This window comes from Pelodiscus sinensis, chromosome 18 (assembly GCF_049634645.1).
Source record: "Pelodiscus sinensis isolate JC-2024 chromosome 18, ASM4963464v1, whole genome shotgun sequence".
Lineage (NCBI taxonomy): Eukaryota > Metazoa > Chordata > Testudines > Trionychidae > Pelodiscus > Pelodiscus sinensis.
This window is the reverse complement of record NC_134728.1, coordinates 1998116-2014377: the sequence shown is the minus strand read 5'-3', so window position 1 is coordinate 2014377 and position 16262 is coordinate 1998116.

Below are 16262 nucleotides of genomic sequence, written 5' to 3'. Positions count from 1 at the left end.
AGAGCAGCAGGAGGTTGGTTTGCACGTAATCAGCAAGCCCAGGTACGTGCGCCCTTGGGAGTTCTCCATATTGATTTGGGTGTGCAAAGAGCAATAGATATTTCCATAAGGGTGGCCAGACTGCAGGGATGGGGAGTCTTTTTTGGGGCGGGGGCTGCTGACCCCCAGACAAATCAGTCCGGTGGAGGGCAGTGGGGGCTGGAGTGCCCGTGAGGGCTCCCCAATGCTGAGGGAGGAGACCTGAGGCTTGGGGGGCAGATCCAGGCAAGCCAGGGACCGCATCTGTCCCCTGGGCCTTAGGTCCCCCACCCCTGCTATACTGGGTCAGACCAAAGGCCCATCTAGCCCAGTGTCCTGGCTGCCGACAACGGCCAATGCCAGAGACCCCAGAGGGGGTGAACAGAACAGGGAAGCCTCACTCTGGCAAACAGAAGTGGGGGACCCCATTCTTACCCGTCCCGGCCAATAGCGATCGACGCGCTGTCCCCATCTGCCTCTCGCGGAGAGTACCGGCCTGCTCGCCTGGGTCCCGCACAGCCGTTCTCGCTGTACATGGCTGACACCAGATGGTAGCTGGTGACATGAGGATTTTCGCTGTTATCTCGGGGCCATTGCTGTGAGGTTCAAAGGGGCGTCTTGCTGGCCCAGTGGGGAGGCGAGCGGGAGATGCTAGCGCGACGCTGCAAGAGGAAGTGTCCTGTCTGAGCCAGGCGTAGTAAGACACGGAGTATGGCCACTCACTGGGGCGAAATCTCTCCAGCAGTTTTCCTGGGAAGGAGAGACATTTTCTGCCTGTTCGAGCTGATCACCAAGGAAAAGTTGATCGGGCTTCCTGCGGGGGTATTTTAGCACAAGCTCTTACTCCTTTTTGGTGTTCTCCTGGCTTCGGAGGATCTCAGAGCACTTTACACCCAGGGGCTGTGTCTAGACTGGCAAGTTTTTCCGCAAAAGCAGCTGCTTTTGCGGAAAAACTTGCCAGCTGTCTACACTGGCTGCTTGAATTTCCGCAAGAACACGGACGATCTCATGTAAGAAATCAGGGCTTCTTGCGGAAATACTATGCTGCTCCCGTTCGGGCAAAAGTCCTTTTGCGCAAAAGGGCCAGTGTAGACAGCGCAGATTTGTTTTGCGCAAAAAAGCCCCGATCGCGAAAATGGCAATCAGGGCTTTTTTGCACAAAAGCGCCTCTAGATTGGCACGGGCGCTTTTCCACAAAAAGTGCATTTGCGGAAAAGCATCCGTGCCAATCTAGACACTTTTTTCCGCTAATGCTTTTGACGGAAAACTTTTCCGTTAAAAGCATTTGCGGAAAATCATGCCAGTCTAGATGTAGCCAGGAAGTTTCTATCCCCATTTTACAGATAGGCCAACTGAGGCACGGCTGAGTAAGGGACTTACCTAAGGTCACCCAGCTAATCAGCCGCAGAAGTAGAAATAGAACCATGCTGTCTTGCCACCTGCTCTAACCACTAGGCAATGGCATAAGTAACAGGCTGACTCCGGCACCAGGGCAAATCAGCGAAACACACCCCAGAGTCAGAATAACACGGGACAGTACGCAAATGGCTAACGCCCATGGCTGCTCAGGACATGGCTACACAAGGAAATGATTTCAAAATAACTACACTTGAAATAAGAACTCTCCAAATAGCCTGTCTCCTCTACGGGGGAGCCTTGAAATGCGTCTGAGGCTGGCTCTGTTATTGTGGACGCCCTCCCTCAACTCAGCGCCCCGGGAGCACTGGGGAGTCATCACTCCGAGTGACTCTGGGGAGCCGTTATTTTGAAAGGGCAGCAGCAGCGCGTCCACACGGCCACTATTGTGGAACAAGCGCTTTGCGCTGAGGAAAGCAGGCGTCCTGGTTTCGAAAGAACGGGCTTGGTCGTGCGGACGCGCTGCTTCGAAAGACGGGGGGTTATTTTGAACAAACTCCCTAGTGCACACCAGGGCTCAGTGGAAAAGAGGAGTGGCACTTCGCCCGGGGGGCACTTGGGGAAACAAAGGCACAGAGACAGGAAGTGACTTGCCCGGAGCCAGGAACAGAACCCTGCAGCCAGCTGGGATGAGATACGCAAGGTCCTGGCTTCCAGAGCCAGGCTCAGGCCTCTGGACCTTGCTGCTGGCTGTGAGAGCACAGGGCTGCCCCAGGGCTGGCACACACAGCGCCATCCTCCATCACGTCCACCCACGCCCTAAGGACACAGCCAGGCCAGCACTAACGCGCACGGCAGGGGTGGCACGGGGCTTCAGGTGCCAGTTTCCAGCCAGGTACCATGCAGCGCCACTCCCCGCACCTCCATGGGGTCACCTGGGGTCTGGGACAGTGAGCTGCCTCCGACCCTGGGGACCCTGTGCTCCTGCCCCTTTCCACGGGCGCCGTGTCAGTGCAAGGCTGCCCTCAGAGGACATCCCACCGGGCTTGGCGGAGGGAACCCACCACCCGTGTCCCCTCTAAGGTGCGCAGATTTTGAGGCCCGCCCACCTCTTCTGCAGAGCCGCTCGGTGGCTACTCAGCTCATCCAGGGCAGGGCTGCTCCTCTGGCATCCAGGGCTGGGGCCTGAGCCGCCGCATGTTGGCCCCGCGTGAAATAGACCGGCAGCCTCTCCACCCAGGCCTCTCCGTCACCCGACTTATGGCCACAGTCGCCTTCTCGTGGACGGATCTCAGCGGAGGAGACAGCTGCGGCGTGTCAGCGGCAGGGCCTTGGTGAAGCCAGCACTGTAAGTATAACCCATAGAGCAACGGGGGGTGCGACAGACTGGTAGAATGTCGCGAATGACTGCGTGAGTCGGAGGAGACACACTCTCCACTCAGTATAGATCATTCTTTCAATATCTAATCTCACATAGATTTGCATATAGTAGGTAGCAATAAATGACACCTACAGGTGTGCCAGGAGCAGAAATATACATAACCGGTCCCTGTCACGCATTAGCATGTGCGTCTAAGAACCCCACACTGCCTATGCGATCCAAGTGCGTCGGATCACACACACATAGGCAGGCAGCCGTCTCGTTGGCTGTAGTCTGGACGGTTGATCTCATAGACCTAAGATTTCTCAGAAGTCTTGGGACGTGTCTGGATTCCCTCCCACCTCCCCAAAAAAACTTGCCACCTGCTAGATCCGGTAGGGTTTTGAAACCAGTACTTGCGTGCCCTGGCAATGTATAGTGATAGAAATGCAGCCGTGTTAGTCTGGTGTAGCTGAAACCAAAAACAGGACTATGTAGCACTTTAAAGACTCACAAGATGGTTTATTAGGTGAGGAGCTTTCGTGGGCCAGACCCACTTCCTCAGATCAAATATGATTATTTGATTAGCATTTTCTCGTGCTTCATTTGCATACTCTCTTCCGATCCGTTTTTGCATTAGGGGTTTTTCCACAAAAACAAGCAGCGTGGACGTTTGCTTTTTGCGCAAAGACCCCTAGCACAAAAACAGATCGGAAGAGTGTATGCAAATGAAGCACGAGAAAATGCTAATCCGGGCTTAATTTGCATAGGCTCTTGCAGCAAAACTCATATTGTAGATGTAGCCTCAGTGCGGGGGGTCTCTGTGGGGGTGTGTATTTGTGTGGGGCCGAGAGACTGGAATATTTGTATATTTCGAGGTATATTCCTCTGTACATGTGTTATGAATTAGGGAGTGGGTTAATGTGTGTATTGTTTCCATCTGTGTGTTGGGAGAGCGTGGCCATTTTTAGTGTACATTATTAGTTTCCCTCTCTGTGTCGTCCAAGTTTGTGGTCAGTGTGTGTTGGCATCTTTGTTGTGTGTGAGCTTGTGTGTCCTTCAGTTCCCATGGGGCTTTCGATTCCCAGGCTGTGTTAGGTTGTGCATTAGTGTGTAGTTACGGTAGATTGTGTTAACGGGGGTCAGCAGTGTGTTGTGTTAGGTTGTGCGTGGTGCTTGTGTGTCGTCTCTGTGTTAAGCCGGGCGACCCGTGGGCGGGGGGTCAGAATCAAATGTTCTAACAGTGGCAAAGGGGGCACAGGCTGGGGTGCTGGGGTTGGGAGCAGGGTCCCGCACCGTGTTAATTATCCCTCGTTTCCGCGTTTTTTCTGAAACAACCATTTAAATGCGGTGCCCGTCCGAACCAGCACGCGTGGCGCCAATACTGGTCCCCACGACCAAACTCCCTCCGCTCACGCATGGGAACCCTTCGGGGGAGCCCGGCCCACCGCCCCGGGCAGGCGGACTGGAGGCAGAGCGGGTCCTTATGACAATGCAGCCAGCTGCCCCGTGGATGCGGCGCAGGGCCGGTTCCCCCTCTAGATCCGGGAGGGGTCCAAGGGATCAGCCCAATTTCAGCAGGCGCCACCCGGCATCTCCAACCAATGGGCCGGCGTCCAGCGGGGCTGGGCCCTGGGTGACCCCCTGACTCCCAAACTCCCAAGTGCCAGGACAGGCTGGGTCAGCGGCGAAGCCAGAGAGGCCGGGGGCGTCGGAGCCTTTGCCAGGCCCTGCTGTGGGAGGTTCTGGGCCCGCTCGCTGGCCCGGCTCAGGGGCGGGGCCCACGCTGGTGCCTCCGGCCCGGAGCTGGCTCTGGGGCACCTCCCGATGGGGGTTGTTTGGGGAGGGCCCTTTCTGAGCAGGCAGAGGAAGAGCCACCAGAGGTCGGAGGGGGAGGGACACGTCAGCAGCGGCTCCAAAGCGGGGGGGCGGGCGACTTCCTAGCAGAACCGGGGGGGCGTCACGGCAGCCAGAGCGCCCCCGAGGAACCGCTTGTGGCTGGAGTCTCGTGGCTGCGCTCAGCTGATAACGCGTCAAAGCGGTGCAGTGCATGCTGGGGGAGGGGGATTCCCCTCCCAAAGGGCAGCCTGGCCAGGCGGGGGGAGAGGGTGCCGGTGCGGGGGACCTGGCGAGGACACCAGGCAGCCGTGGGAAGAGGGAGAGCCCTCGCTTTGGGCCAGGACCAGCCTTTGACAGAAGGGGAAAGTCTCCTTGGGGAGGGAGTTGCAGCCTCCAGGACCAGACGGCCAGAGAACTTCCCCAAAGGAGCTCCCAGAGCAAATCTCTTAAGCTGGGGGAGGGGGGGAGCCGTGTTTGGGTGGGAGGGGGGCGCTGACCCACAGAAAAATCAATTGAGGGCCACATGCTGAGGAGCTAGACACTCCCCACTTTCCCCTGGCACAGCAGAGGCTGGGGGGGGGGGGGGAGCTGACGGATTGTGTGCTCCAGACCTGTGGTGGGGCAGTGGGGGGTTGGAGCGCCAGTGTGGCCTCCCCAATTCTGGGTGGGAACCCTGAGCTTTGGGGGCCAGATCCAGGCAAGCCAGGGGCCCCCTTGTCGTAGGGCATGTCTCCCCTAGGCAATTGTTTTGAAATAGCTACATTCAACTTAATAACTCCCGATTTTACAACACCGAACTCGCCTGTCCCCTCTACGGGGGAGCCTCGAAATGCGTCCGAGGCAGCTCCGTTAAATGTGGACACGCTCCCTCCACAGCACCCCCGGGAGCGCTGGAGCGTCATTACTTCCACCGACTCGGGGGAGTGGTTATTTCGAAAGGGCAGCAGCGGCGCGTCCACACGGCCGCTACTGCGAAGTAAGCGCTCTGCCCCGAGGAAAGCAGGCGTCCCGGTTTCAAAGGAATTGGCTTGGTCGTGCGGACGCGCCGCTTGTTATTTCGAAAGAAGGGGGGTATTTCAAACGAACACCCTTGTGTGTAGGCCTTAGGAAAACAGGCAGTCTGCCTGTGAGGCGCGCGAGTGATGGAGAACACACTGTGACCCTGGGTAGATGGTTCCGAGGGTTCATCATTCACCGTTGAAATGTTTACACCGTTTTTCCCCGTCTGAATTCGCCCAGCTTCTGTTTCCAACCAGTGGGTCACGTTAGCACCCGCGCGGCTGGATCAAGGAGCCCCGTCCCCAATGCGTGTTCCCCGTGGAGGTAGCTTCCCTACGTCACCCCGGCACCGTCTCTTTGTGAAGCCAGCTCAGGAAGTCACTCCCAGCCCTCCAAAGCCGCCGGCTTCCTTCTGGTCCTCACCCGCCCTGACGCTGTCTGTCTGCTGCCTTCCCAGGCACGCTAGCCCCTTACACGCAGAGCTGCGGCCAAGATGTGACTCTTCCCCAGCATGCGGGGGGCCCAGATTTGGGCCTTTAGTCTGCCCTCCCCCCTACTGTGTTCAGGGGCAGGGGGACGCGGCAGGCACGGGAGGGTGTCGGGCAGGGTGTCTGCCCCAGGGATCCCCCTGATTTCTCACTCCCTTTGCCACGTCCCTCCGAGAAAGGGGTTTTGCTGCCGCCAGCTCTTCCCGGAAAACGGCCTCACCCAGCTGAGCAGCATGCTACCAGGAACTGAGCTGCCAGTGGGAAAGTCATTCCTCCGGGAGGGGAATCCCACCGTGCGGGGCACAGACACTCCCAGGCAGCCGCGGGCTGGCTCCCTCCTCCTCCTCCTCCTCCTCCGCAGCCACAAACCTTGCTCAGAGTTTTCCCGTCCTGGGGAGGGAGGGTTGGCACGGCAGCCACACCTGAACCTGCGTGCAGAAGGCAGCGTGCAGGGGCCGGGAGGAGGGTGCATTGCGCAAAAGGGTGTTTTCCCAGCAGCCCCAGGCTCCGAGCAATATTCCCCCTCAGCTTTCCCATCCGCATGCGGAATAAATGTTATTAAGGGCACCGCGGCCCGTGGGGATGTGCACCACCAGCAGGAACAAAAAACCCAGCTGCGGGCCCTCAGCCCGGCAGCACTGGAATCTCTCCGGAGCGGCTGCCCGATGCCCGGCTTACAGGGAACTCGGGCTCGGAGCAGCGGGATCAAAGCGCAGAAGCGTCGCTCGTTCTAGCTGCTGGGGGAGATGATGCACTTAGGGCTGTGGTGGGCGGCTGCCCCGCACTGGCCCTTTAAGGGTTAAAACAGCCCGGGGGAGGGGGGGGGGAGAGGGCTGGGGCTGTGGAGCTTGCAGCTGAGGCAGCTCCAGCCAATCAGGGCCCAGCAGGGGCTGTATAAATACGGGCTCCTGGCCAGAGGAGAGCAGATGCTCTTGTAGCTGGGGAGCAGGAGGGTCCTGGCTGCCAGGGAAGCTGCCTGACTTAGAGCAGGACCGGGGAGAGGCAGGCAGAGCTGGGGTAGCTCCCAGGCTGAGGCCTTGCTCTCAAGGCCGGAGATTCCTAGGGCTGCGGGGAGGCAGCCAGGGTGGCAGAAGGCAGCAGGGCCACACCCCTTGCCTGTGCTGAGTGGCCATTTCCGATGCAGTTTGCCTGGGAGGCAGGGGCTAGAGGGGACAGGCAGGGGGTCACGGAGGCAAGGTGGGCCTAGGGGATTGGGGGCCCTCTGAAGGGAAGGACCCCAGAGTGTGGGGTCCTGTGACAGGGTGGTACCCAGAGGGGAGGGTGCCGCTGTCTGGGAAGGGCAGGGGTCCTGCCAGGAGGTGATAGAGCCAATAAGTGCGAGTGAGATGCTGGCCGGAAGGGGGCGCTCCAGGGCTGATGTGTTAATTCCTATCATGACCAGCAGGAGGTGCCATGATGTAGGGCCCCCCCCCCGGTGTTACAAGGGCCTGGGCCTCAAAGGGGGGCTGGGAGCCCTGGTTGGTTGCAGGCGAGCTGAGGCAGGGCGCTAGGCAGCTCCTTCCTGCTGAGCTCTCGGTCGCCGGGTAACTGGGCTCTGCCGGGGGCGGCCGGAGGCATTGGGGGAAGCAGACCCGGCCCCCCAGGGAGAGTGTGGGTGCAGCTGGGAAACCCCTCCACTTCCTCACCGCCGGGCCTCGTGGCCCTGCAGCTGCTTAGACCCTGGGGAAGTCCCGGCGGCGCTCTCGGTTCTGCTGAAATAGAAAGTCCTGCTGCTGGCCCCCGGGCTGTCAGGAGCCGGCCTCCGCTCGCCGGGCTTGCTCCTGGGCGTCTGCAGGTGCCGGTTTGAACCCAGGGCCACGCTGGCTTGGTGCAGCCTTCCCCACTGACCAGCATCAACACCTGGGCAGGGTCTCTCGCTCCCATCTGGCAGAGCCAGGCGCGGCCAAGACCTTATATCTCCCCTCTCTGCAGTGCAAGGCCCTGTCCGCCCTGGTGCAGAGGGGAGCCACGACTCCGGTGTATCCGCCGCCCCCTGAGCTCCTACCACGATGCAAACTGCCCCGCAGCCCCCGGGCTTGTGGGGGGCGGGCGTTTCCGAGCACTGCTCGGGGGGCTGCGGGATCGTGCCTGGAGCAGCGACGCTCCGGGGCCCACGAGCTAACGGGGGAGGGACCAGGCCTGCGGGGAGGCGGGTTTGGCCTAGTTAGAACATGCCCAGCGTGCGTGAGGGGGGGCGTCTGGCCTGTCCGTGGCTCTTCCCTTCCGTGGCTGACCCATCGCTCCCCGAGGGCCCAGAGCGGGGCCGAGACCAGCCGCAGCAGGGCCCAGCGCCCGGCTAGCGAGTGGGGCTCTCCGGGCAGCCCTGCCCTGCCTGCCCAAACTGCCAGCACTGCTCACCCCCACCCCTTCCATTCGGCAACGGGCACAGAGCAGCCTCGGCTCTTCCGTCTCCCCCAGTGGGCACCGGCCTGCGGGGCAGCAGAGATCAGGCGGCTGGCGGGGCCTGCTGCCCCACAACGGCCCTTCACGCACGGGCAATGCCCACCGCCAGCCCGATGTGGCTTCTGCTCCCTGCGCGCCCTATTCCTGAACCCCTGAGGCGAGCCTTGGACAGAGCCCTGGGACAGGGCCGGCCTCTGGTCTCCTGACACTGGGCAAAGCAGGGGGCTGGAGCCTATGAGGAGAGGCTGAGGGAGTTGGGTTTGTTTAGTCTGCAGAAGCGAAGAGTGAGGGGGGATTTGAGAGCAGCCTTCAACTCCCTGAAGGGGGGTTCCAAAGAGGCTGGAGAGAGGCTGGTGGCAGGTGGCAGAACAAGGAGCAATGGGCTCAAGTTGCAGAGGGGGAGGTCTAGGTTGGAGATTAGGAAAAACTCTTTCCCTAGGAGGGTGGGGAAGCGCTGGGCTGGGCTCCCAAGGGAGGGGGTGGAATCTCCATCCCTAGAGGTGTTTAAGTCTCGGCTTGACAAGGCCCTGGCCGATTTAGTTGGGATTGGTCCTGCCTAGAGCAGGGGGCTGGACTTGATGACTCCTGAGGTCTCTTCCAGCCCTAGGATTCTATGACTAAGTTAGAGGTTTGGTCCAGCCTGTTACTGAGCCAGGCTCAGCTGCGGAGCTGGGCAGCAGATGCCTTCAGGCGCTGGGCGTTTGGGCTGGCAGGGGGCTGTTCCAGGGTCTCTCTGTGACTTAGCCAGAAATCTGGGCCACGCACGTTCCAAGGAGAGGGGGAGTTTCCAGCGCTCCTGCTTCCAGACATGCTGCAAACGCAGGTACTGCTGTGAGGAGAGCCAGACCTGCCTTCCTCCTGGTGCCCCCCGGGCGCTGCCCAGCCCAGCCCCCAGGCTGAACATGCAGAGGGAACTGCCGAGCTGCTCTGGAGCCTGCTTGGTTCAGTGCCTCATGCCCTGTTCTCACCACAGAGGGCTCAGCCTTTAACGTTCTGCCCTAGGGAAAGCAACCCTTAGCCTCCAGCAACGGCCCGGGGGTGCTGGATCCCGTTCCCACGTACAAGAGATGCTTGTGTCTGCCTCAGGGCGCCCTGGAAAACGCCAAGGGAAGGAAGGGGAGGGCTGTCTGGGAGGGCGGAAGCTCCCTGCCTCTGCCTCTGCACCCGGGGAGCATTGTCAGGCCAAGGCGGGCTGATGGGGAAGATCGGCAAGGGCTGATTTCAGGAAGATTCTCCAACAATCCCAGCCAGCCCGCAAGAGGGAACAGGAAGGGCTGGCTTCAGGGGCGCAACCCCTCAGGGCCACAGGAAAAGCAGGCACTGGCTTCTAATCCCAGCTCTGCCACTGGGCTGCTGGGGGCCCTTGGTCATGTCACTTAACACCTCTGCATCTCTTTCAAAAGCGGGGTCAATGCACCTTCTCCCTTGTGGTCAGTTCATCACACTGCAGTTTCCCATGGCGGCGGTGTAACGGACAGGGCTGCATCTGGGCACAGTGAGGGCATCCGCTCAGGGCGAATTGCTCAAACTCGGGGCTCCTTGCAGCCCCAGACTGGAGACCTTCCCAAATAGGCCACAAACCAGTCACAGCAAACACTTCAGCTGCCAATCTGGCCAGCCAGAAGCCTCACGAGCAAAACCCCTCTGACACCCAGCTCTTCCTGTGCCCCAATCAGCCCCAGGCCTAACGCACAGGTGAGGGGTTAGAGAACCCAATCTCACCCGAATGGGTTCTTCTGGTCCCAAGAAACCAGCCACAGTTCCCAGGTCAATTTACACTCTGGATCTTACCCACAAGATCACATTGAACCAATCCTTTAGAATCTACAGTCTAAAGGTTCATTACTAAAAGAAAGAAAAGCCTGAGAGTGAGGCTGTTAAAGGATAATACACGACATGCGTCGAATCACCCAATTCTCGGTGCACGCTCTCGGCAGAGATGTTACAAGCTGCTGTCTCTGGTGTCCATCCTATGTCAGGATGGGGCCACGGTTCTTCCCGGCTCGTTGTTCCCTGCAAGGCTGCATCTGGGATCAGGAGCTGAACTCAAGACCAAATGGAGGGTGCCATATGGCACTTATATGCCTCCCCTGGTATCTTCCTGGCCAGAGCAGGTCACATAGTCCAACGCCCTATCCCAGTGTCCCAGGCTGGCAGCCCTTCGGCCTGGCTGGTTTGCAGATATCAGTCACATTCCTGTGGTGTGTATTGGAACCTAGAGCTTCGTTGTCTCCTTGCTAATTAGCATGGCCATTGGCTGAGCATCCCTTGCCCGTTGCTCAGCCACAGACAGAGAATTTTCCAGCATCCCTTGTGACGGACCAGGCCGAGTCTGGGCACAGCTGAGGGCGTCCACTCAGGGCAAATTGCTCAACTTTGGAGCTCCTTACAGCCCCCAGACTGGTGACCTCTCCAAACAGGCCACAAACCAGTCCCACAGAGCGCTCCAGCCGCCTGCCTGAAGCCTCCCGAGCAAAACCCCTCCGACACCCCAGCAATATCCATGCCCCTGATGGCCCTGGGCCTATACACAGGTGGGGGGTTTTTAGCACCCAATCCCACCTACCCCGAACAAGTTCTGTCTGGTTCCAAGAAACCAGCCACAGATCCCTGGTCAATTTACCCTCTGGACCTTACCCACAAATCACGTTGGGCCAATCCTTTAGCATCTAACATCTAAAGGTTTATTACTACAATAAAGAAAAGCAGGAGAGTAAGGTTGTTAAAGAATAGTACGTTACATGCACCGAATCTCCCAGTTCTCGATGCAGGCTCTAGCAGAGATGTTACAGCTGCTGGCTTAAAAGTCCTTGTTGCACATCCTGGGATCAGGATGGGTCCACAGCTCCTTCTGGCTCTTCAATCTTTGCACTGCTGCCTCTGGGATGAAGTGCTGAGCTGAAGAACAAGATGGTGTCGACCACATGGCCTCTTTATCCCTCCTTCCTGGTCTCTTCTTGGCTGCAGCAGGTCACCTGGCCAGTGGCCAATCTCTGTGTTCCCTGCTGGCAGCCCTCAGTCTTTAGGTGTGTCCTTGGCCCATTGAGAGCCATTGTCCCACAGGGCCTCGCTAATTAGCATGTCCATAGGCCGGGCCCTGCCCAATGCTCAACCACACGCAGGAAATAATCAGTATCCATACAAGTACATGCTTATAATTTCACACACAGGCATTATACAATCGCATGTACAGCGTACACAGGATCAGCAGACAGTGAGCTTCTATTCAACACCTCACATGGCCCCCTTTTATACCATTTTTGGGCCAACACCCCCCCCCCATGGGTGCAGCAGTGATCTGCCTGCTCCCCTCAAAATCCAGTAACGTGACATCCCTCCAGAGTCCATGTTTCCAACTCCACATACAGATATCACACAAGTACATGACTAGCACACACAGAATCAGTAGAAGAGAAGCTTTCATGTGACACCTCACATGGCCCCCTTTGTATCCACTTCTGGGGAAAACACCCCCCCCCCCCATGGGTGCAGCAGTAATTTGGCTGTTCCCCTTAAAAATCCAGTAATGTGACAGGCGGGTCTGTTGTGGTTCCCTGCGCTGGGGATGCGGTGGGAGGAGACAGACCCCAAGCACCAGGCCTCAAGGAGTAACCAGACAGCTCTGGGTACTCTGCTAATCAGCTGCTCAGCACTGAAATCTCCCCTGGGTGGTCGCCCAAGCGCTCAGCTCCTGGGGAACACTGCTCCCCAACCCCTGAACCCTGAGCTCAGCTCAGCCCTGACCTGGTGGCAAACGGCTCCCGCCGACCCCGGCCCCGCGGACGTGCCCACGTTTGCGCGCCCACGTTCCAAACACACACGTGGCGCAGAGGAGGGAGCGCCTCGCTGGGCCAGCACCTGCAACCCCAGCCGGTGCCCCCCGCCCTCTGGCTGCACATGCGTGTGCACACCCATAGCCCGGCTAGTGCACACGTCTAACGCACAAACCCCATGCACAGCCCTGTGCTTGTGCCCATAGACGACTGTGAGCTGCTCCGCTGTGTTCACTATGCACCTGCTGCCGCCTGCGCGCCCAGGATCACATGCAGACTCTTCCAGGCACCCGGCCGCGCTGGGTGGTCTCCCTCACGCTCCCACCCCTGCGCAGCTGGAGGGCGAACGCTCCTTCCCCGGGGGCTTGTCACCTGCGATCCCCCCCGCCCGCTTTCCCAGGGGCCCATCCTGAGCGGTGGGGCGCAGCTGGCCAGACGCCGCTTTTGTAGCATCCCCCAGGATGCTGCAACCCGAACCGCCAGGGGCTCCAGGGCTCTGTTGTTCTGCCAGCAGCCCTGCTGGCCAGTCTGGATCGGGCCCGTCGGGCCAGGCGCTGCTCACACGTACACTCTGCCCCAAAGAGCTCACCCTAAGGCCTAGCCGGGGGTGAAACCGAGCTGCAGGGAAGTGGGAGCGGGCTGACCACCACCCGGTGACTAAGGGGTTAACTCAGGTACCTAGCAAAGGTGTCGGCCAGGAGCCTGGGAGAACCAATGGAGATGGAGAGTTAAAATGTGAATTGGATGTCGGTCCCCTGCCTGCTGCTTTGTGTGGGAGAGCTAGAACATAGGAACGGCCGTACTGGGTCAGACCAAAGGTCCATCTAGCCCAGTAGCCTGTCTGCCGACAGTGGCCAGCACCAGGTGCCCTAGAGAGGGTGGACCGAAGACAATGATCAAGCGATTTGTCTCCTGCCATCCCTCTCCAGCCTCTGACAAACAGAGGCCAAGGACACCATTTTATCCCCTGGCTAATAGCCTTTTATGGACCTAACCTCCATGAAATTATCTAGCTTCTCTTTAAACTCTATTATAGTCCTAGCCTCCACAGCCTCCTCTGGCAAGGAGTTCCACAGGTTGACTACATGCTGTGTGAAGAAGAACTTTCGCTTATTAGTTTTAAACCTGCTCCCCATTAGCCCAGGCGTGGAGAGACTAGGGTTGCCAGATGGTCCCCCCAAAAATACCAGACATGTGGTATTTGGGTATTTTGGTCAAGCAAAAACAAACGAAAAAGGAGCGCAGGATAATAAGTACTGCCTCTGCCCACCACTGCCCCGCCCCTTCTGACGGGCCTGGACCGGCGACTGCGGCCCCGCCTCCCAGCCTGGGAGTCCCAGCTACTCCCCCCCGGCCCCACGCCAGGCTTCCGCGCAATCACAGGCTCCTAGCGCCGATCGTGGCTCCGCCTTCCAGCCACTTCCCCCCCACGCCTGGCTTCCGTCCGGTGCGCAGCCGGAAAAATCGGAGAATGCCGGACACTGCACATGTCCAGTATTCTCTGATTTTTTTTACCGGACAAAAAGCACAAGTCTGTCCGGTAGAATACTGGACACCTGGCAACCCTAAGAGAGACACAGAATGACTGAAACCCAGGCAGGCCTGCCGTGCCTCCAAGGAACGTAGGGCATAGGAGCGGACTGAGCAAAGGGGAAATCAGAAGTGAGGAGCAGGGAAATGAGAGTCCAGTTGCGTTCGGGGTCATGTGTCTTTATTTTGGGCTTTGGTTTGAACAGCTCCGTGTGATTCTCTGCCTCCCCTCCCCGGTTACCATCTAAGCTTTGTGCCTGAGCTTTTCTTCCCTCTCTTTTAATTGGGTTTCCTCAGTTGCTCTGTAACATCTGGCAACCAGGCCTGCTTCCTCCAGTTTATCTTGGTGGTGTAATAGAGATCCCTTCTTGTAAGGTGCGGGTTTGGCTCCTGTGTCCTGGCCGGGCTGTCTGTGGGTACCTGCAGGCCGCTGACTGCGGGGTCAGCTACCAGAGACTGCAGCTTGGTTTTCTCTTTTCTTTTCCAAGCTCTTTGGGGCAGAAGAGTTTGGGGTGCCCCCGGGGGTGGGTTCGAGTGCTCACCCCTGTTTTTTTAGGGATCGAAAAGCACTTGATGGTGGCAGCAAATGCCCCCAAATCTGTGTATTAGGGTTCTGGGGGGAAGCTGTTGTAACCAGCACCTGGAGAGGCAAGAGTTTGATGCTCTCTTGCAAGCCCCCCCCTTCTGCCCTTGGACTGCCAGAGTGGGGACCAGCCTTGGCAGGGCGGGTGGCAGAGACCCCGAATGGTTAGACCCAGGTGGGCTGCGTGGCCAGCAGTTGGGTGTGATTAGCCAAGGAGCCGTAGCCCCTCCTCCCCCGGCCCTGCCCTGCCGAACCCAGGGCCCTGCAGGCCTGGGGGGTGGCTTTGGGGTTGGGGGGGGTTCCTCAATCCCTAAGGTTGCCAGGTGTCCGGTTTTGAACTGGGAAGTCTGGTATTTGAGGGTTCTGAATGGGGAAAAAATGAAGACAATACCGGACATATCAAATGACCGCTATGTTCTAATTAGGAACGTTTCCTTAGTAGCAGGAGTATCAGTGCCTAGCTGCGAACTGCCTGCGTGAGTGGGTCTGTGCGGGGGGGGGGGGCAGGATGGAACTTGTGCTTGTGCTTCACCAGGACCGTGCGAAGGATGGGCAGCACCCCAGGATCTGAGCGCACCTGGGTCAGTCCTGCTCCCTGCCGGCTGATTCTCTCTCCTGGTTCTCCCCCAGCCAGCCCCACTCCCTCCGACCAGCTCTGCTTCCCGCCGGCTGGTCCCCCCCCCCCCCGATCTCCTCCGGCCAGCCCTGCTGCCCCCGACCCTCCCCGCCAGCCCTGCTTCCCGCCAGCTGGTCCCCCCCCGATCTCCCCCAGCCAGCCCTGCTGCCCCCGACCCTCCCCGCCAGCTCTGCTTCCCGCCGGCTGGTCCCCCCCCCCCCGATCTCCTCCGGCCAGCCCTGCTGCCCCCGACCCTCCCCGCCAGCCCTGCTTCCCGCCAGCTGGTCCCCCCCCCGATCTCCCCCGGCCAGCCCTGCTGCCCCCGACCCTCCCCGCCAGCCCTGCTTCCCGCCAGCTGGTCCCTCCCCCCGATCTCCCCCAGCCAGCCCTGCTGCCCCCGACCCTCCCCGCCAGCCCTGCTTCCCGCCAGCTGGTCCCCCCCCCCGATCTCCCCCGGCCAGCCCTGCTGCCCCCGACCCTCCCCGCCAGCCCTGCTTCCAACCAGCCAGTTCCCCCCCCCCCCACACACACATCCTCCCAGCCAGCACCGCTCCCCTCCTGGCTGGTGTCCCCCCCCCCCCCCCCATCTGAGATCAAGTGTGTCCGGTATTTTTTTTGAAGCCACCTGGTAACCCTACCAATCCCATGCACAAGGGGCGGCCGGGGAGAGCACGCGGGGAGCTGGCATGGTGGGCAGCGTGACGGGGAAGCTCTCCTCGCAGCCGGGTGGGCCGGGCTGCCCTGTGGAGGGGGTGGCTCAGAGACACGGGGGAGCCAGGGGGATTCGGGGCAGGTCCGGGGAGCGCTGAGCAGTGCATGCCGGGCGGGCACCAGGCAGCGGGGCCGGGGGAGGAAGCTGCTGGTTCTGGAGGCTCAGGGTGCAGCTCGGGGCCTAGCGCTGGCCTGGGAGCCCCAGAGGGAGGGCGGGAGGGAGCGGCCTGGCAGGGCCCCAGAGTGGGGAAAGCATCTCTCCGGCGCCTCTACGCCCGGCTGGAAAGCCCCCTCCCCGCTCCAGGAAGCTGGCTCCCGCCCAGCCTCCTGCATCCGCTTCCCAGCGCAGCCCCGGGTCTGCCGCGTTCCCACGCACAGGGGTCAGCCACTCGCCCAGCAGGGCAGCAGCTTCTGTTCCCCTCGCTCCTGCGGCCCAGCTGTTCCCCAGCTCCCAGGCAGCGGCAGGAAGGCAGCCTGCAGGGGCGGGCCTGGGGCTTGGTGTCTCGGGGTGCTGCTGGGTGTGGATGGAGGCGGCTCTGGGGGCACCCTGCTGTTGGAAGCACCTCTGGGTTCTAACCGAGCCGCG